We start from the raw sequence: 22314 nt of genomic DNA on the forward strand, positions 1-22314 counted from the left end.
CCCTGATGGTTTAAATCTTTAAACAGAGCGTAACAGCCGGAGTACATCCAGACCGCTCACATCCTAGAGCCTTGTCACTATGTGTTCCTGCAACAATTACCAGGAGAGGGAGGCTGCGGAGTGAATCAAGTAGCGAGTGTTGTCTCCCCGGACTCCATGCTGATGCTCTGATCAGGACTTCAGCAAAATTCTGTTTGAAATGAGAATAGACTAATTTTCATCTGACTCTTCTCCGAGGAATCCCATGTGGTCCAACACGCCAAGGGTCATCATTAGAAAACCGCCTTCAAAAGAGCTGAGGCTTCTTGTGGCAAAGCTCTCTCCCTTTGTTAAATTTATAAACATTTATGTAAAAATGTATACATTAATTGTTCAGGCTCTTCTCAGCCTGGAAAGCTATGCCCAGGAATGTACTTGGGGGAAATAAACTCATAAAAATACCCCAAGTCAGGATGAAAATGGCCTCGTTTTGACGGAAAATTCAGAAGAATTCAGTGATCAAAGGCGATTCTTACTCCCAGCTGTTCAAAGGGACTTGTATTAAAAAAAAATCAGATGTGACCAAGAATAGAAAAGAACTCATTAAGAGCTTAATGAGACAGTGACAGGTGAAGTCATCAGTTGCTTAAACACTGTACAGCTCCCCCTCCCCTTCCATAAGAGTCACTGGTTTGTTTTCCTGGATTCGGTTTAGATTTCCTACACACCATCGTAAAATGCAGAGAAGTTCACCAACGGGGGAACATTTTTCCGTCCCAAGTCACTGGGCATCTGCGTAATTAAGATATCATCTTCCCCACTTGCCCCTCACCTCCATGGGAGATGTTTGTGAGCGCATCCAGGGAAACAAATAATTGAATCGCTTCTCCTTTCCCTCTTCCTCGGTTTCCTTGGGAGAGAGAACCCATGAGAGTGAGCAAGTGCGCCAGGAAAGGGGTGATTTGGGGGAAGTTTATCGCTAAGCCTCCTAACCCCAAAGAGAAGGTAAGTTGTTGGTGTCCTTAGAGATTTGGAAATCAGGACCCCAACAGAGGTATGACTGCACACCCTTTTATAGCTTTTGTCTTGCCACTCTGTTGTTTATAAAATACCAAAACAAAGCAAAAGAAATTTCTTTCTTTCTTTCTTTTTCCTTTTTCTAATTCTCCTAAGCAGCTTAAATCCCCTTTCACTTTCCCCAGGCAAGACTGGGATCTCTTGCACGTTTCCAGGCTCTGACCTTCCTGATGTTGGTCTCCCAACACTAGTAGCCAGTTTTTTTATTCTTTAAGTGCTAGAGGAGTCATGAAATATTCAGACACTGGGTTTCCCTGAGACCAATCTGGTGGCTTTTTCTTTGTGCTAACTGCTGCTTTCTATGCATCATTCAAAAGGTACATACCAAGTTGTCAGCCCCTGAACTGCTACTTGGTGTTAAACATGAATATTTGTAGCTTAGCAAGGGACTAAATTTAAAAAAAAAATTAATATTTGACAAGCCCAAAGAAAGGCATAACAGGTCCAGAAGTATCCATTTGAAAGGTTTTTTATTTGTAAAAAGTCAAAACTTTTTGTACAACTGGGATGATTCTGAGCCACAAAAGGTTTGCTTTGAAAGAACACTGATTACCAGACTTCTTCCAGGAACATCGGTTATCGGTTATCGCAAAAAGGGTGGCAAAGTTGTTGTTGTTGTTGTTGTTGTTTATGTGGATGGCAGGAAGACTATTCATTCCGCGCGTGTGCCACCAATCTTACATGCCCCGAAAGCCAGGCGAGATGATAGAGGACTTACTCCGGTTGCACATCAACTATACCTACAGCGGCAAAATTGCCTTTTCCCACATTTCTTAATTAGAATTAGAATCAGCTTAGAACTAATAGAATCTCTTATTAGTCACAAAAAGAATGGCTGCCTCTCCAGTTCAAGTGGCATATCTGCATAACTTACAGCCTTAAGAGCTTACAGTCCCTGGTCCTCTTGGCTGACTGCCTTTAACTCTCTCATATTAATGAGTTGTTCTAAATTTAGTCTGCTGTGACAAACTAATATTAATACAGTATTTTATGGCCCAGAGCATTGTTAATACATAGGAATGAAACCCAGAGTCAAAGGAAGGGGGCGAGGGAGTGAGATTACTTTGTGTGATTGTCAAGCTATAAGATAATCCAAGTATGTAGATATTAAGACTTAAATATAATACACTGCTTATGGATTTATATTATGTGAAACATTTTCTATTATTTTAAATCCTCACGGCATTAGTTTCCTATTTTCAGGGGTTTATAACTTGGCCAGACAAATTCACTCTGGGCCGGGACTTGGAATGCAGGGTCTTAACCTGGGGGCATTTTATTTATTTATTTTTTTCTATTTAGCCAAATTAAAAGTCAGTTTGGCCATCTTTAACCCAGGCAAATGGCAGAGGAGGAGCATGGATTTGGGATACGATTTTTGTATACGGAGCTCCAGCTTCTCTGGAAAAGTGAACCCCGAGAAAAGAAAACTATAAGTGACTCCTGGGAAGAATGTTATAAAAACAAAACCAGACAGAAAAGCTCCAAGTGCCATCACCAAAACGTGATGAAGACATTTTTTTCCCCCTTAAATGCAGATTGTACCTTGGTCGTGTACACCTGGAGTAGCAAATGCATTGGTTGGGGTCGCCACCCATGGGTAGACAGCCCGTTCCTAGAATTTGCACAGGGTGTACCTATGCGCCCGTGTGTGTGTGTGTGTGTGTGTGTGTGTATAAATGTAATTTATATTTGTCATTTGTAACGAAGTGATAGAAACATTCAATGTGGGATCTACCGAGTTCTCTAGCAAGAGGCAGCGCTTGCTTTTTAATGAATCTACAACTTCAGGAGAAGAAAAGCGAGTGTCACAGTTATTATCCTAGGTGGCTCCAGGCTGCCAGGTGCATCAATCTGGGAAACTGTGAGGTCCACGCAGGGAGGGGGCGGTGGTGTGGGAGTTCTGGCAAAGGCTGGTTGTGAAACTCGTTTCTGAGGTCCTGTGGGACAGAGAGCCCAGCCGGAATGAAGCAGGGTTTTCATCCTCACTAAAAGCCCACTGCAAAACCAGCTCCATGGGTAACTCTCTCGGTATGTGGGTGTCCTTTGGGCAGGTGTTTTTCAAAAGCCTTTTTATAGCTTTAAAAAGAGAGCCCCGTGTGGGAAATTGTCATTGTATTGCTAGGACATTATATTTTGTGACTTGTAGAAAAATGTCATTTATTAGGAATTGAAAAATTTCCACATATATATATTCCATATAGGTGTGTGCGTGTGTATATATATATATATATATATATATATATGGAATTCATATATCTATATATGGAATTCTGTGACAGTGAGTTCATAAAATTCTTCTCCCTTTTTTTCCCCTGTTCATTCCATCAGGTCAATGCTGATTAATTCATAGAACATTCCCTTTCTGTACCAAGCTCTTCTCAGGGAGACGCCGGGAAGGGTTTTTCTGCCTGGAATTTCACAAAGAAAGAGAAATTTCTTCCTAAGGGAAATGGGAGGTGACTGCTCTTCGGAGCAGAAGGGGAGCTCCCCGGCCTGCTGCAGCCCGGGCTGGGCAGAGGCTTCCCCGAGCCCAGCAGCGGCGGTGCGCACCCCTGCCCAGCGCGCCCCGGGAGGCCCTGGCAGCAGGTGGAACCAGGGGGCCGCGCTCATCATTTTCGGATTCTCAGGGCCGGGCGGGGGTGCATCTGCAGCAAGCGAAAATAACAAGGCAAAGTAATACATTTCCAAAGCAGTGGATCCCCCCTGTATAAAAATGTAGTCAAATAAAATACCAGAAAACAGAAGCGTCCACTTTGAGGTTTCCGGTTTAAGGAGACACCTGTGTCTTTTTGCAAACTTCCTAACTTCATAATAGCCTTCCTGTTAACGGGCTAAAATAAAGCACAAGCTAATAAGCAGATGCAGATTAGCGATAACTACCTGCTAAGATGAACAGGTCCCCTCAGGGCTGCTTAAGGTAAAAATGCCAATCCCTCTTGCTCCACCACGACCAGTTATGTGGCTTACGCTTTGTGTATGCTGGGTTTCATCTATTTGAAATGTGTGGTTCACATTGTTTAGATTTAGCTGTTGGTTCTACATAACACATGTTGATGTATTTTTGAGCGAAGAAGATGAATTTTTGCTTCGCCAAAAGAGAAAATAAATAACTTCTGTATTTTGTGTTACACCTGCTGAGTTTCATAATCAAATGGAAAGCCAGGTAGGGAAAGATACTACTGGATTTTTAAGCTTTGTTACAAATTTGAATTGGGGCTTCATTTAGCAGAGGCTGGCTGAGCGTCTTGAAGTGGGTCTGGTTTTAAGGAAATCTAGATTGATTTATGTGTGGCAGCTTCAGGTGAGATAATTTGCTAGAACTGACACAGTGAGTCTGTCCTCTAAGGAAGTTTTCCTATCTGGCTCTTCCTTGGAATGTAATTCTTTTCATGTTTTTCTTGGGGGCCGGAGGGTGGGTGCTTTTAACCTTTATTAGAGCCACCTGAAGGTCTCCCACCGTTATAGCTAAAATTAAGTTATCACTTTAAAATTTTATATTTTTTTAAAATATAAATTTTATACACACGTTCACGTGGTTCAAAATTCAAAATATAGTATGTAGCAAAAAGTCTGCCTTTCAGCACTGTGATACAGATGTCCACTTTGGTTCTCCCCAGAAGTGGCCAGTATTAGCATTTTTCTCACTTATTATTTCAGAAACATCCTGCCCCTTGTTATCTTTCCCCCTTTATACGAGTGGTAGTATAGTTCTGCACTTTGGTTTCTTTTCTAAGAATTGATCTTGGAGATTTTCTATAACAAATCATAAGCAGTTCCTCCATTTTTTTCCTTTTTAGATGGCACTATATTATATTCCATTCCATTATATTATGGAATAATATATTCCATTATGTTTATAACAAAATTAAGTTAGAGTTCTCAACTGGTAAAAATTTAAGATATTTCCCGTGTTTTGCAGTTAAAAACACTGCAGCAAGAGTAGTCACATATACATGGCATATCATACATATGCGAAGAATATCTTAGTATCAATTCCTAGACATGTAATTGCTAGTCAAAGGAAATGTACATTTGTGATTTTGATGGACGTTGCTAAATTCTGTAGAGCTTGTACTGATTTATAGTGTTGGATGAGAGTGCCTGATTTCCTACCACCAGACTATGCATTCAGTGCCTTAGCAAACTTATTGGTCTATGTTAATCTGATAAGTTAAAAAAAAAAAGAAGATACTTCGGTATAACTTTAAAATCCCATTCCTCCCACTATGAGTTGAGGTAAGCTTTGAAAATATATTTAACAGCTATCTGGGTTTCATTTTTTGTGAACAATCTGTTCATGTCTGAAATTACTGCTCCTGAACAAGTCTAATCACTTATTTTCCAGCTTGTTCTACAGAATTATGGATCTGGAATCTGAAATTAGAGATTTCAGTCCATTCTTTTAAGTTTAGACAAGAGTACTGGGAAAAACCCTTGAAGCTGTTATGAATATGAAGAACATGATGGGATTTGGTTGACACCCCCCTTTAAAAAAATTATGGAAGTCCTGATTGTATTTCAAGGTTTGAAAACAGAGAATAGGAAGTGAAAAGCTTCAGGTTGCCTGGGATTGAAATTGTGTATTTCAAAATTGTTCTTTTAGCAGATGCATCTCTGCACTCCCCATCCGCCTCTGGGATCTGTTCATGCGGATACTTGTTTGAATTCCCTATTAAATGTAGGTTGACCTTATAGTCAGATGGCTCATATGTCGTTCTGGCAGTGAAGACCATAAAACAAAGATTGGAAGGATCATTGCACCAGTCCCATTTTAACCTATTTATCAAGGTGCTTTACTCTTGCTATTTATTTTGTTAGCTTAGGAAAAATTTTTAAAAGATTTTATATATTTATTTTAGAGAGAGTAGAGAGCATGAGAATGCATGGGTGAGGGGGAGGGCAGAGGAGGCGGGAGAGAGAACCTGAAGCAGACTCTGCACCGAGTGGGGAGGCCAGTGAGGGTCTTGATCTCAGGACTTTGAGATCATGACCTGAGCTGAACCTGGGAGTTGGTCGCTTGACTGACTGAGTCACCCAGGCACCCCAGCTTAAAATAACTTTTTAAAGAAACCTAAAAGGTATAGGGGAGTTCCAGAGAATAAGGGGAACGCAGCCTTATTCCCAGAGCTCAGAGCTAATGATTAACTCTGTCGTATTTGCTTCCAGCCTCTTAAAATAATTACATGATTGGCCATAGTCCCTTCTAACCTTGAGTTTCTTTTTAAAGATATATTTATTTATTTTAGAGGGAGAGAGCATGAATTGGAGGGGCAGAGGGAGAGAGAGAGAGGGAATCTGAATCAGACTCTGCTTAGCACAGAGCCCTACACAAGGCTCACTCAGTCTCACAACCCTGAGATCATGACCTGAGCTGAACACAAGGGTTGGACACTTAACCGACTGAGCCATCCAGGTGCTCCTAACCTTGAGTTTTGTTTCTTTTCCTCTTGTTGAGGGACAACCACTGTAGATTTTAAAAGAAAAAGGCATGTGCATATATAGATATATTTGCATATGTATCTATAATCCATAAACAATGTATAGTATAGTTCTGAGTGCTTTTTAAAAATGTAAGCAGTAAAATGATATATATCATTCTATATCTTGCTCTTTTTACTTAACATTATAGCTTTTTGGAGATTTACTCATGATCTATGAATATATACATTTATTAATATACCTATGTCCAGATTATTCTTTTAATTTTTTTGTTTGTTTAATTTTTTTTAATTTTTTTCATTATATGAATTTAACACAATATGTTTATCCTTCCCCTATTGGTGTATATTTAGATTATTGTTGTAATTTTCAGTGTACATTCACAAAGACTAACTCATGGGATCCTTACACGAACCCAGGGACACCCCAGGGACACATATAAGACGGGACAAGTGAGGAGATTCAAACACAGGTTAGATGACTTGGCCAGAGTTGGTTATATTCTCAGATAGAATCTAGGTTTCTTTCTTTCTTTCTTTCTTTCTTTCTTTCTTTCTTTCTTTCTTTCTTTCTTTCTTCTTTCTTTCTTTCTTTTTTTTAAGATTTTATTTATTCATGAGAGACACAGAGAGGCAGAGACACAGGCAGAGGGAGAAGCAGGCTCCATGTAGGGAGCCTGACTCGGGACTCGATCCCCGATCTTCAGGATCACGGCCTGGGCTGAAGGTGGCGCTAAACCGCTGAGCCACCCGGGCTTCCCCAGGCTTCTTAATTCTTATGTGAAAACTTGTCCCTACTTTATTCAGCTTTTCATTCCTTAAAACATGGAGTATCATTTAAAAATTTTGCTCACAGCTTGGGTTGAGAAAACCTTATGTTTCCCTCATTGATATATATTCATATCTGTATCCACATCAATATATCAATTTTAGCTCTTTTTTAAAGTTTTTAATACATTCAGTTAATTTTAAGACATAAATCCAAAACGGATGTCTAAAAGCCACATATTTTAATAGATGCCAAAGATCCAAATCCATTTTTTCTCATGTGGATTCAAGTTCAGAGAAAACATTAAAGGTCTCTCACATGCAAGCCTCCCTAGCTTAATTCTTTTTCTAGAGATGTGTTCTTGACATATTGCTGACATTTTTTTCATCCAGGACCAGGGCTTTATAAGCTTTTTCCCCGAATTGCAATTTCCATTTTCTTTTTCGGTGAGTAAAGCATTTGAGTAGAAAGGACAGGATTGTCTTTCTCAAGCAAGAAATTTTCTCCTACTTACCAAAATGACCTTGGTTAATTGGAGGATGAGGACCTGAAAGTCAACAACACTCAACAATGAATACAACACTTTGGGATGGAGAATAATGTTTATATATAGTGTTCCTTGTGAACTTACAGAATGTTTGAACCGGAGGGATGTTAGATCATAGATGTAGGACTTGCCCAAGATCACAGAGGGTGCTAACAGTTATACCAGAGTATATGAGGATTCCATAATTTCCAAATAATTTAGTTTTCTTGCTTTTCCAGAAAAAGAGAGGCATAACATTTTGTGGATGTGTTCAGAACTAAGAAAGTAGAACAAAATTTTCTGTTAAATAGGAATATTTCCATTATGGAGAGATTGAATTCAAATATTTGTGGGGCTAGTGCTAAGTGTGGGGCTATCATCACTGCATATCTAATTGGGACATATTGATGAAACATGAAACTGTCACAGAGTCACAGTCTTGGAGTTGCTTCTGCAGAAAGAAATTGGCCGTCTTTCTAGTACTACCTTCAGAGGGCTTTCAATTGTGATTGGAACCTTGTCAAAGCTCAAACCTTACTTCCTTGGGGAGCAGAGCTTTCCTAGCTTCCCAATATTGGGTCAGGTGTCCCTCCTCTCCTGCATGCTCCCAGAGAGCCCTGTGTCTACCCCCAACTTAAAAGCATTTATGACAGCATTTTTCATAATGACCTGATTACCTGTTTGTTACCCTCACTTGGCTGTGGGAACCATATGCTTTAGGACCACATTCATCCTTTTAATAATTAGATCGCATGTGACTACTGGAGTGTGGGTACGGAGTAGGCAATCACAGCAGATTATTAACAGACCCAAAAAGAATAAATGAATGAATATTATGTCTTAGGAAGAAATTTGCCCCCTACACAAAGTGTAGCATACAATTTAAAAAATGCTAAATGCCTATTAATGCTAAATAAATAAAATGTATGACATTGTATGAAAAAGTTTGAGGGTAGAGTTTTTTTCCTACCCCTCTACTGAATTAGAAGTGATTAGTTGTCTGTTTGAGTATATAGCAATTTTCCTGTATTTAAGAATTTTGTAATTCTTGGTTTCTATGGCAAAATAATCACCTAGAAGTAAGGAAATGCTTATTACTACAAACATTCTGTGGAATATATATTACTTCTTCTGTGCTTTTTTATTGACAGAGTGGGAGACCATATTATCACTCATTTAGTTTTATGTTCATTCTTTATCTGCACCACAAGCTAATGGAAACACATGAAACACACATGAAATTCCTATTAGATTATAAAATGAACTCTGAACCAGCCTAAAACATTTGAAGATCACAGTGGTAAAAGTATCCGGCTGTAATTTTAATGTTTTGTCAGTGTAACTTTAGAAAGAAAACTAGGAATTATCAACAAAGTAAAAACAAAGTGCCTTTTTTTTTTTTTGCCTAGAATAAATGTGGCTTTAGTTGAAGATTCTACTTTCTTATATTATTTGAGTCTCTTATTTGAAGCCGAGTGCTTGATAATCCCAGGGCCTTTTGGAAGCTTTTAAAGAGTTTTCTCACTAGAGGGCAGCATTTGATTAAATGTCCAAACAGATCGTTTCCTGGGGAACTGGGAATATCCATGCAGATCACTTTAATAACTCAGTTAGCAGCCTTACATGGCTTTCTAATTCGATTTGTTGGGCTGGGACCCAATCTGGTTTGATAAGCCTTTAGAAAGGAATTTTAGGGATTTATTCCACTAATAAATACGAATTGTTTTTAGACAGGTATTAGAACAGATAATAGATATTATAACTTAGTGGAAGTCACGCTTACCCTAGAGCTTCTATTGCCTAGCCTTTTAAATGCACATAAATTATTATATTAAACTATTTATTATTGTAACCGAATAAAATACAAATGGAGTTATTGATTTGTCAGCTCTCAAAAAAAAAAAAAAACCTTTCCAATCACATCTATTTCCTAGTTGGTCTTATCTATATTATCTTTTTTTCACCTAGATTTTTTATTTTTGTAAGAGTGAGCACTACAGAAGTGTTGTGGATGGCTGCAAGAACTGCGTGTGGAGGATCTCTCTTATGGAAGATGGTCTTCCTTTGATTTGGGCCTCAAGGATAACCAATGTAATGTTCGATGATGCTTGAAGAACAATGCTTTTCACATCCCAAAGAGCATGCCCGGAGGCTGATCTATTGGGTGAGGTTTAAGATCCAAAAAGGTGGCCTCATCCTTGATTTTCAAGCACAAGGGATTACGCCATTGCTTGTTCCTCATCATAATTCTGTCAGTGTTGGGACAAAACCTCTTATTTTGCAGCATAGAGCTGAATGTACAGTGGAGACATCTGGGATATACAGCTCTTTAAGGAGATGAGATATGACAGCCAATTACCAAACTACAAGCTGCCATTTGTTAATAGGAGCATTGCCATGGAAGCCAATGTTGGAGAAAATAGCATTATCTTAATAGTCGTCAGTTTTTTTTTTAATATGTTGAATTATTGCCCAAAGAAACTGTTCAGTCTCAACAAAAATTTACATCCATAAACATACATAGGCACACATACACATATGTATATTGTGCCATTGAAATTGTATTTTCGAATCTTGATATAAATTCCTGTTTTTCTGGGTGATAACTTTCTGATAATTATGTTAGTAGAAACAAAATTTCTTGAATACTGTAATTGTTGGGTGAGGTAATTTAGGAATAGATACTTTCCTAAGGAAGGCCCGTGAAGATCAGAAGCATTGTGAAGGGCCTTGTTCAAGACTAACAACTCTAGCTGCCCTGGTTATCACCAGGGGGCGTAGAGGTTTGGGTTCCCAACATGGCACTTCTGGGAAACACTGTTGGGACAATATTTAGCCTAAGGGATCTAAGAGAAAAGTCAGTAATGGAGGGGAAGAAAGATTAGTACTTAAAGTAGTGGTTAAAAGTATGAAATCTGCTTGGGTTCTAATCTCGCCTCTGTCATTCACTCATTGTGTCACCTTGGGAAGGTTATTTAGCCTCTCCATACCCCAGTGTCCTTATCTTTAAAAGGGGGATGAAAATAATCCCTACCTCAGTAGGGTTATTATGAGGATCAAATAGCTTATGCTTGTAAAGCTATTAGAACTGTGCTTTCTTAATTAACATATTAATAAACGTGTTTATAAATAAAATATTGAATGGCTTCTGTGAACCTGGCATTTTCATAGATGTCACTTCATTTTGATCTTTAATCTAGCTTTGTGAGTCACTGTTATTAACCTGTTCTCACAGATTGAAAAAACAAACTGAAATTAAAAAAAAAAAAGTTGGTAAATGGCCCTGGAGGACAGGGGAGATGGGAGAGGGGTAGGGAACTCTGAGCTGTCACCTGGGGAGAGGGCTAGGTAAGCATTGCTTCAAACAGAGTGACTCTGCTCTATACTAAGAATAAATATAGGAGCCAGCCCAGGGTTTGGTCAGACCTCTTGTAGAGCAAGAGCCCACCCTTTGTGGAAGGAGACCTGAGTATTGTGAACCTGGGACTTGGTCCTGGTCCTGCTGGTCATTGAGTACAGGTCCCCCTCCACCCAGGAGCTCTCGGCCCCTCTTTCAGGGAAACCCCCTTCCCTGTGAGGCAGTATACTACATTGCAAAAGGTTAAGAATGAAGCCTTCTTGTGCTGTTTCCATAATTGGGCTGTTATAGATAATGCTGCTATAAACATTGGGGTGTATGTGTCCAGTGATTAACAAATGGATAAAGAAGAGGGAATATATATAAATAATTATATATATAATGGAATGGAATATATATAATTATATATATAATGGAATATTACTCAGGTATAAAAAGGAATGAAATGTTGCCCTTTGCAATGACATGGATGGAGCTGGAGAGTATGTTGCTAAGCGAAGTAAGTCAGAAAAGGACAAATACCATGTGATTTCTGTCATATGTGGAGTTTAAGAGACAAAGAAGCAAAGGAGAAAAAAAGAGGCAAACCAAGAAACAGATTCTTTTTTTTTTTTCTTTTTAAGAAACAGATTCTTAACTAGAGAACAAACTGATGGTTCCCAGAGGAGAGGGGAGGTGGGGGATGGGTTAAACAGGTGATGGGGATTAAGGAGCATCAGATGTGTCATGATGAGCACAGGGTGATGTGTGGAAGTGCTGAATCACCATATTGTACACCTGAAACTAATACACTGTATGTTGACTAACTGGAATTTAAATAAAAACTTAAAAATGAAAACTTTACACAGTGGAAGGAAGTCTCCATTAGGAAATGCCAGGGAAGACCTAAAAGTTACTATTATTGAATCATTCCTGGCATTGGAGGAATGATTGGTTTTCCTCATGTGTTTTTCAGATCTGTGTTCAACTGGCAGGAGTTAAGAGTAAGGCCACTGGAGAGAGACTGAAAACTAAATTCCCAACTAGGATGTTGAATGTTATTAACATCTTATACTTGCTGAGTATGTAGCAAGTGTGGACCAGGCACTGGGCTAAGCACTTCATGTGAAATACCTCATTTCAACCTCACTGCAATATGGAGTTACTATTACTACTCTTATTTCACAGCTAAGGAGACTAAGGCTCAGCTAACTTGGGTGATTTTTCCAAAGCCGAACAGCAGGATAGGTTAGAGCATTGCCTCCACTGTTAGGTTGCCTGAGGATAAATCTTAAAACTTTAAGGGGCGCCAGGTGGCTTAGTCAGTTAAGTGACTTTGATCTCAGGGTCCTGAGTTCAAGTCCTATGCTGGGCTCCACACTGGGTGTAGAACCTACTTAAAAAAAAACTTTTGATTATTAAAATTTTATAATTATTTTTTATTTAAATTTTATTTTTAAAATTCTAGTATACTTAACATGGTGTTATAGCACTTTCAGGAGTACAATAAAGTGATCCAACAATTCTGTACATTACTCAGTGCTCATCACAAGTGTACCCTTAATCTTCTTCATCTATTTCACCCATCTCCCCACCCACTTCCACTCTGGTTATCATCTGTTCTCTATAGTTAAGAGTTGACCTCTTTGTCTCTTTTTTTCTTTGTTCATTTGTTTTGTTTCTTAAATTCCACATATGAATGAAATCATATGGTATTTGTCTTTCTTTGACTGACTTATTTCACTTAGTAGGATACTCCCTAGTGCCATCCATGTCATTGCAAATGGCAACATTTCATTCTTTTTTATGGCTGAGTAATATTTCATGGTGGTGGTGGGGGTGGTGGTGTGTGTGTATATATATATATATGTATATATATATACACACACAAACACACACACACACACACCATCACCTCTTCTTTATCTTTATCCATTCATCTATCATTGGACACATGGGCTGCTTCCATATTTTGGCCGTTGTAAACAATGATGCAATAAACAGGGGTGCATATATCTTTTTGAGTTAGTGTTTTCATATTCTTTGGGCAAATACCCAGGAGGGGAGTTACTTGATCAAATGATAATTCTATTTTTCAAGTTTTGGATGAAACTCCGTACCGTCTTCCACTGTTGCCGTGCCAGTTTGCATTCCCACGACCAGTACATAAGGGTTCCTTGTCTTCCCTGTCATCTGAGGATGAGTCTTGAAATACCTTATGGGCTCTACAAGCTAAGGCAAGTTACTGAAACTCTCTAAACTGAGTTTCCCCATCTGTAAAAGAGAAAAACAGTGGCCTAATTCATAAGGTTGAAAGGGAACGGAATGAAAGAGAGCATGTATAGTACCTTCTATGGTGCCTGGCACACAGTAGGCACAATAAATGGAGGTAATCTGTTTCTGGCTATGCATCATCTGGAGTACTCATTTGTGTGCTTGGATAGTGCCCTACATGTCTATTTACCTTCATTGCAGCAGGGTTGTGCCATCCTGATTGCAGAATGCATTGTGAAAGCCAATAATAATGGCCAATGCTTACGGGACACGTCCTATTTTCTAGGCATGACCTGTGTGCTCATTTTACGTATGAGTAAACTAAGACACAGATCTGCAGAATAACTTGCCTAAGCTTATGAGAGACAGCGACAAAAAGAGCAAGAGAAAGTCAGGGTTCAGACCCAGGCGCGGTAAATTGTTAGGTTCCTGTGCTTGTGGGCTGAGCCTTGAATGAAAAACTGACAACAATGGGAGTGATAGTAACTATTGCTTTTAAGTAACTGCTCTGCTTCAGGTAACTCCCTTTCGTATAATATCATATTTCCTTAGATGATGAAGAAACATGCCCAAGGACTTGCTGTTATTAACTAGCAAATCTGGGATTCAAACCCAGGTTACACTGGCTCCTCTGTCAATGTTCTTTTTTGCTCTATGCTTCTCTGACCTAAAGTACCAATGAAGAAGTTAGACCGTTCCAGGTGGCCGCAGGGACGGGGCTGTGTGTGGTATTGAGATGACCAGTAGGGACAACAGTGTGGCTGGAGGTGCAAGTGTGTAGAAGACAACGCTTGAGAGATGCTGTTGTCATTTAAAACAAGATTAACTATAGAAATCCTTCAACAATCAAAGATACTTCAGTCCTAGGTAAGGGAGTATTTGCAGATGAGAGAGGATTTCTCTAAGCTGCTCTGATTCTGAGATATTCCTTCTACCAACTGTCCTAGGCTTGTTCCAAATCTCTGTAGGTTTGCTCCCTTGCCCCCACCCTGGCTTTTTTTAGCTTGATCTAAGAGTAGCGTTATGAGAGCTAGCAGATAGAAATATAGGCCACCAGCTTAATTAGAATTTTTGATAAACAATAAGATTTTAGGGTATGTCATATATGAGATATCTATCATCTCTCATGTATCTATCATCTATCTATCATCTATCTATCTATCATCTATTTATCTATCTTTACATATGGCAACCATATCTGAAAGGCCTATAGAAAGGCCCATTTCTGGGATGCCTGGGTGGCTTAGCAGGTTGAGTGTCTGCCTTTGGCTCAGGGTGTGATCCCGGATTCCTGGGATTGAGTCCCACATTGGGCTCCTTGCAGGGAGCCTGCTTCTCCTCCCTCTGCCTGTGTCTCTTCCCCTCTCTCTGTGTCTCTCATGAATAAATAAATAAAATCTTAAAAAAAAAAGAAAGAAAGGCCCATTTCCCACCTGTGGTGCCTCACTGGAGGCCGGAATCCAGCTCTGGTGACAATTTAATAAACTGCATCTACATATCTCAGGGAAGGTTCCCCCACACTTGGGGCTCTAACTTTTGTCTGGTCCTTGGTCACTCAGAAAAAGTCCAGCCATCCAGGTTTGACCTCCTCTAAGCTCACAATTCCACATTTGATGATCACTTAGAAAAAGGGATATGGAAAAAAAAAACCCTTATTTCAACAGTGTCAGTAGAGTTGCGGCCTCATAGTGCAGCATGTCATGTGCTCTTCATGAGGCTTTATTAGCTACGGGGAAGTCTTCTTGTGAATAAGGCATCACTGACTGCATTCACTGCGTCTACTTTCCAGCCCTCTCTTTGATTGCTATCCATGGCCCACACCGTCTGAACAGAGCACACCACCTTCAACATGGGCATGCTGCCAGCAGAGCAGATGGCTGTGAACCTTGGCATGCCAGGAAACCATTAGGTTCATCAGTGTGAGCAATGGGGGGTGAGTTTCTATTTGCAAATGTGGAACTAACAGCCCTTGCAAGGCCAAGGCAGATGCCCTCTTGATCCAGGTGGGCTGACCTTTCAGTCCCAGATCTGATCTCTGTGGAGCTGCAGATAGAGAGCATGGCATGCAAGATGGACCTCCAGAGAGAGGGTGGAGAGGAAGCGGGTGCTGAAATGGACAAAAAAAGCTTCATTCCTACTTGGCTACCTGGCTTTGGGGGCCAGGGTTGCTTGTGGGTGACAGATAGTGGATTCACCAGGAGCCTGCTTTCCATTTCTGTTGAGTAATCAATCCCCTGTAGAGAAGCAGCAGGCTCACCAGAGGACAGGCTGTGTTCTAGTTCTTATACTGGAGGTCACAGTTTTCCCCCTAAACCGGGGTCCTTTGGCATCTCCTGGTCCCGCAGACACAGGTAGGTAAAATGAAAGCAGCTTTCCTCAAATTGGTACTAAGAATTGAAGAAGACAGCAGAGATAGAATAAAAATTTATTGGAAAGATATTGAAGTGTCCACTTGGCTTTCTTTTAACCCTTCTTTCTGCTTAAAAATGATTGTTAGGAGACTTCTAATACTACAGAAATATACCAGAAAATGGAAGTCTCTTTTAACACAGGAGCCTAAGAGATAATCACTATTAACTTATTTGTTATGCATTTGTACAGATACTTTTCTGTGAATAGCAGGTATTCACTTTGAAATCATGGTTTTCTTTTGATCAAACAATCTGGCTATTTTCTCTTCTCCATTGAAATATTCCCATCGAGGTAAAAGTCAATAAAAATATCTATATTTGGTGAGAACTAACCTGTCATGCATGAGTCTTTTTTTTTTTAATTTTTTTTTAATTTTTTTTATTTTTTATGATAGTCACAGAGAGAGAGAGAGAGAGAGAGAGGCAGAGACATAGACAGAGGGAGAAGCAGGCTCCATGCACCGGGAGCCCGACGTGGGATTCGATCCAGGGTCTCCAGGATCACGCCCTGGGCCAAAGGCAGGCGCCAAACCGCTGCGCCACCCAGGGATCCCCATGAGTCTTTGTTTATTCCAACACTCAATGAAATTGCCGGGTTCTCTTTTTTTTTTTTTCCAAGTTTACTGGGCACATTATCAGTTTCATGCCATTTGGTGTCAAACAATTTCATATTTGGGGATGTTGATGCTCTGGTATATGTGTCATCAAGTTTCTTTTTTAAATGGCCTTCTTGTATCTTCTTTGTTTGCTGGTCTCTTTGACCATTGGTGGTGTGCAGATTTTCTCCACCTGCTGTAGTACTGACGTCTGACCCGTTTATTCAAATGTCCTTAAGTTGGGCATCTACTTAAATCTACTTCAACATGGCCCAGGCTATCCTTATGAAATGGACTAAAACTCTGGACCCAGTCCTTAAATGTCTTGCATGTACCTCAAACTCTGAGTGTCCTCATTTGAACCTCAATCCATTACTATTAAATGCACCATCATTCATTAGAAATCCATGTGAAAAATTTGATTCTCCTTTCTGTCTTCACATCTAATCAGTCACCAAGACCAAGAAATTTTGTTACATAAATATTTCTCAAATTTTTACTTTCAAGGGCATCCATACTACTTAATCTAGTCCCTGAAAATAGGTCAGTTACACCCTGCCAAACTGCAATTTCAGTAAAAACATTTCACTATAGCTGGTCAAAACAATGCATCCAAGAGCCCCACTCTCTATGACCTGGCTTAACCCAGGAGGGGAACTTGGAGATTCTGGAGGAATGTATTGATGTTCTCCTCCAGGAAATCCTTCCAAATATCATTCCTCTCTCCTGGGATTTGGATAGGATGTACTCCTTGAAAAAAAGCTTTAGCACAGGCGGTATACAGTCCTATGTAAACATCTATGTCTACCTTAACGGACAATTAAGAAAGGACAACTTATGGCAGTTGAGTAAGGAAGGTGGCCTGGAGGGAAGGAATCTGTTTTTGCTTTAAGATGGGCCAAGGGAGTATCTCTCTCTAGAAAGGTCTGGATTTCAACTCAGAATGTAGTTTCAAATCTGTTCTAATGTCAAAACAAATGTGTGATCAGGGCCCAGAGTTTTAGTCCATTTCATAAGGCTAGCCTAGGCCATGTTGAAGTAGATTTAAGTAGATGCCCAACTTTACAAGAGAAAATCAAAGCCCAGACAGCCACAGCATACTCAGCTTTAGCAATCTCCTGTCCTGGTCTATCATTATCCCCAAGACAGACTATGGTTTAATGTGCCCCAAGATGAATGAATGAACAAGGCTACCTGTTGCTTGAGATTAGTATTTACTAATCTATGAGGAGCTGGGCCAGTCAGTGCTGCTAAATATAATAACCATAAAGTCGGAATCAATATTTTGTAGCTACCCATTCTAGCAATATAGAACGACTGGTACTAATTGCCTTCTGAGGCAACATCTAAGTAGAAAAAATTGCTTGTCTGTCTTCTCTAAATAGCAGCACACAGTGGTGCTAGTGATGGCAGGATAAGTCTTCATTCATTCCCTCTAAATGCCCTACATTTTATTTTTTTCGTCTGAAAAACAGGTATTGGAAAAGAACACTGATACTTCCCTATATCAAAGAAATGGAAAGTGTGCTGATAAGTTATCATGAAAACAGATTTTCGAGGAAAGCCAAGGATCAGAGCCATCTGGTCCTCATTATTCTCCAGAGATTTCTATATTTGGTTCTGAATAGCTTTTGGTTTTAAAAATTACATGACCTAGAATGGTAATGCTGGGATGGGATGGAATGGAACTGAAGATCCTGAAGTCAGCAGAGAACTTATTAACTTTTTTTTTTTGCATCTTTTTATAGCCCTTGGGTTCTTGGGTTCTTAGGATTTAACGATAGCTTTATGAGTGTAAGTGACAGGCCTGCATCTGGAAACTCATTGCCTTAGTCATTGAGAACACTGGGATCAAAAAGATGGAAAGATGATGTTTCTTTTGAGGAGACTGAGTCAGTGGGGCTTGTTACTGTGTACATGCGTACTCTAGGAAGCCACCCTCAACTTACTTATCTGTGTTCTGTTGTGTCCCTCATCAACGAGACAGAGACTTGGTGCTCTGTGATCTTTTGGAGACTAGATGGCAGGACAGTAAGATGGTTTTGCAATCAGCGCCAGCATGGAAATCACTGATGAACAGATGGGTTTGAGAACCTCTACAAGGGAGGTGCACTTTCTTCTGAAAATTCTTCATTTAAAATTAAAAAGCTAGGGGCACCTGGGTGGCTCAAGCATCTGACTCTGCATTTCAGCTCAGGTTATGATCTCAGGGTCGTGAAATGAGCCCCGAGCTGGCTCTGTACCAAGTATGGTGCCTGCTAGGATTTTTTTTTTCTCTTTCTGTCCCTTCTCCCTTCTCTCTCCTTGTCTAAATAAATAAATAAATAAATAATTTTTTAAAAAATGAAAAAGGTGACAGCAATATAATTAACTTTATGATGGAACAGTAGCCAGTTTCTACCAAAGTTCTATCTGTGAGATCAAACAGGACAAAACCTCTTGGGTTGGTAGCAAGGCTGGCCTGTATTCCATGTTCATGGCTTTAAAGAGAGTGAGGAAACCCCTATAAAGTGTCCCAAACCAAAGCAAACATTTTGTAATATTAAACCTCATTGTATCAGTTTCTTTAATGTAGAAATATAATTTTAAAAATATTTTATTTATTTATTTATTGAGAGGGAAGGAGCAAGTGTGAGTCAGGGGAGGGGCGGAGGGAGAGGAAGAAGTAGAGAGAATCTCAAGCAGACTCCATGCTGACTGTGGAGTCCGATGCAGGGCTCCACACCAGGATCCCAAGGTCATGACCCAAGCCCAAATAAAAGTGGGCGGCTCAACCAACTGAGCCACCCACGCGTCTCTAGAAATAGAATTTTCAAAGATTTTTTCCAGTTGGACAACTTTTCATATTTATTAAACACCTAAGTATGTTAAATATTAGTTCACAAAGAGTTTCTCTATGCATTTGACAGCAAACCCAGAGACCTAGCTAGGCCTAATTTCAAAGGGAACTTTTTTTAAAATAAGGATTTTATTTATTTATTCATGACAGACCCAGAGAGAGAGATAGAGAGAGGCCAAAATATAGGCAGAGGGAGAAGTAGGCTTCCTGTGGGGAACCTGATGTGGAACTTGATTCCAGGACCCCGGGATCACGACCTGAATCGAAGGCAGATGCTCAATCACTGAGCCACCCAGGTGCCCCTCAAGAGGGAACTCTGAAGGAAGTCGAAAACTCTGACATGGAGTAGGAAATTAGAAATTTCTTAAGCGTCACAGAATAATACGGAGATGTGCTGAGCTACTGTTTCAGCATGTGCGGCAATCCAGGGATGTTGCAGTGGGACCGTGCATTTCACAAGTGCCACCGTAGGTAAGCAGGCTGAATTCATCCCACACTGTCCAACACATCTGTTCTTTTGTTCTTTCACATCAAAACCGCTTTTTCTTGAGCCTTGGTACTTCAGGTGGTAAAACATGAAACAGATTTTTGAAGGCAAAATGCTTATTTGGTTTCTTCCCTGTTTATATCCTTGAACTTTCTTGCCAGAGCAGAGTCTGAATATACACAAACTACCAGGTGGTTTTCTGTCTTGGAGGAAGGAAGAAGATGACTCTTTTCTTTCATCACATCACAAAAGTTCTCCTTATTTGGTATGATCAAGCGTTGAAGACAGTGCCCACTAAGATTTTATGAAAAATATAATAAAAACAAAGACTTTTCTTTTAATTTATTTTTTAATATTTGTAGTTCAAAGAATCACTGTCAAGAGTCAATGACCTAGTTGTAATAGGAGTTAGTAAGAGTTGTGGATGTTTTTAAAGCCTTAATAAAAGCCTGGTCATTTAACAAGCAATGCTAATAATGTACAGGGGTACAGCACAGTTTATGTGCAGAGTTAGTGCCCAACAGATGTCTGTAGGATAAAGAAAGCACCTTGATTTTGAGATGCAATCTAAGAGGTAATTATGATGATGCTTTCCGAGCTTGCTTCTTGGCTTATTTTTAAAAAACATACACATCTTTTATTTAAAGAAGGATGGTATATAATTTTCTTTTCCCTAAAGAATGACCAGTTGTTTCCTTCTACCATGAGGGAGAGCGAGACTGAAGTGGGTTTTAGCTTTAGCCAGGGATAATTTGGTTAGAGGCAATGAAGAAAGCTGCAGGGAAGTTTATCAAATCCTGGGCTGCGTAATGATCCTGGGCTGCGTAATGGTGTGCATGTGTGCATGCGTGCATGTGGGTGTGGGTGTGCAAGTGCGTGCATGCTGGTGAATCTCATTTAGAGAGAGGATTTTTTATTTTCTTAAGGATTTTATTTATTTATTCATGAGAGACACACAGAGAGAGGCAGAGACATACACAGAGAGAGGCAGAGACATACCCAGAGGGAGAAGCAGGCTCCCTGCGGGGAGTCTGATGCGAGACTCGATCCTGGGTCCTGGGATCATGACCTGAACCGAAGGCAGATGCTCAACCACAGAGCCACCCAGGCGCCCCAGAGAGAGGCTATTTTAAAATTGGCAAAATGTCTTCTTTGGGAGGGTATAAATCAGATCTTGATTGCGGGCGGGGATGAAAGTAAATGGTTGTGTGGACCACTTGGATCTTCCTGACACTATATCTGTTCTTTTCATTCTGAAACCCCAGACCTTTAGAGGACCCTAGGTGCCTGGTGCATCTGTCCGGTGTGGAGGGGCAGCCTGCACACAGTTCTGCTCCATTCTGCAAGTAGCTTCTCATCCTCTGGACGTCCCCTTCTCTCAGCCCACCTCTCTAACTCTCCCCTGTCCCTGAGATCTCGGGGGACAGAGTTTCCCATTGCCGGTGTGTTGCTGCTTAAAGATTTTCCAGGATTTAAGTGTAATCCCCAAGGTGTTGTTAAACATACAGCATTAAGTGCAGCACTGGAGGGAGGCAGTGGGATTTAAGTTTCCTTTGAGACAATCACTTTTATTAAAGGAACTCTCTTACCCAAGGAAAGAAAGAAGAGAGACAGTAAAGAACCAACTGTGGTTAAATAAGAGATACTGTGCAGGGTGCTTGTCAAGAATAGATAGAGAAACACTGGGAAATAATTTTGGGGAGCAGGTCAAGTAATTAAAAGTTTATGATGCCCCATATAATGTAGTCCTTGGGGCCCTTTTTCTCTAGAATTCTTGGATTGAATCTGTACATGATATGTCATTTCAGGAACATGGAAAAGCTAGCATACAGATGAAAATGTCCGGATACACCATCAGGCATTATAACAAGGAATAATATCTAGTGACTGGAGTGAAATGGCAGAGAGATGGGGAGTAAAGTGTGGATAGATGTTCGTATTTCATTAAAATGAGTTTCCAGGTGGCTAGAGTGAGTGGAGAGAGCCTATATTAGTTCAAATGAACCTGGATCTGGGATGAGAAAAGAAATACAGATGTAAATAAATATGACCCCCAAAATTAAGGTTCTCTGATACTGAAGGAAGAGGAGTACCATACAGGTGATATAAACTTGACACCAGTTCCTGGGAAAGCAGGACTTGCCAACACATTCCTTGAAACTGAAATGAAAAATTTCAGTTGCATAAGCAGCAGTTAATAATAAGCATTGAGCTTATACTCCTAAGAGGTGAAAATAGAAATGAGATTTTAAAGAGGTAAAGATAAATTCATGGATGGCAGGGTCATGAAATACTGATTTTTTATGGAGATTTTTCAAAACCTGAGGACTGATGTCAGGAAGGATAGCCTTCTCCTCTCTGAGTTAGACATTTCTGCCATAGTGTCCCCCTCCCCCAAACTAGGAACGATTGTCTTCTCCTTTTATCTGGGTGAGGAACTCCTATCCATACTTCAGAACCCATCCCAGGTTGCCTTTGGAAAATGATCTGGCTCTTCCTATTTCCTATATCGTGGTCCAGTCCTTCATTTTCTCAACTACTTTTCATGTACAAACCTCTATGAAGGCATGTATTTACC

The sequence above is a fragment of the Nyctereutes procyonoides genome, unplaced genomic scaffold (genome assembly GCF_905146905.1).
Source record: "Nyctereutes procyonoides isolate TBG_1078 unplaced genomic scaffold, NYPRO_anot_genome, whole genome shotgun sequence".
Lineage (NCBI taxonomy): Eukaryota > Metazoa > Chordata > Mammalia > Carnivora > Canidae > Nyctereutes > Nyctereutes procyonoides.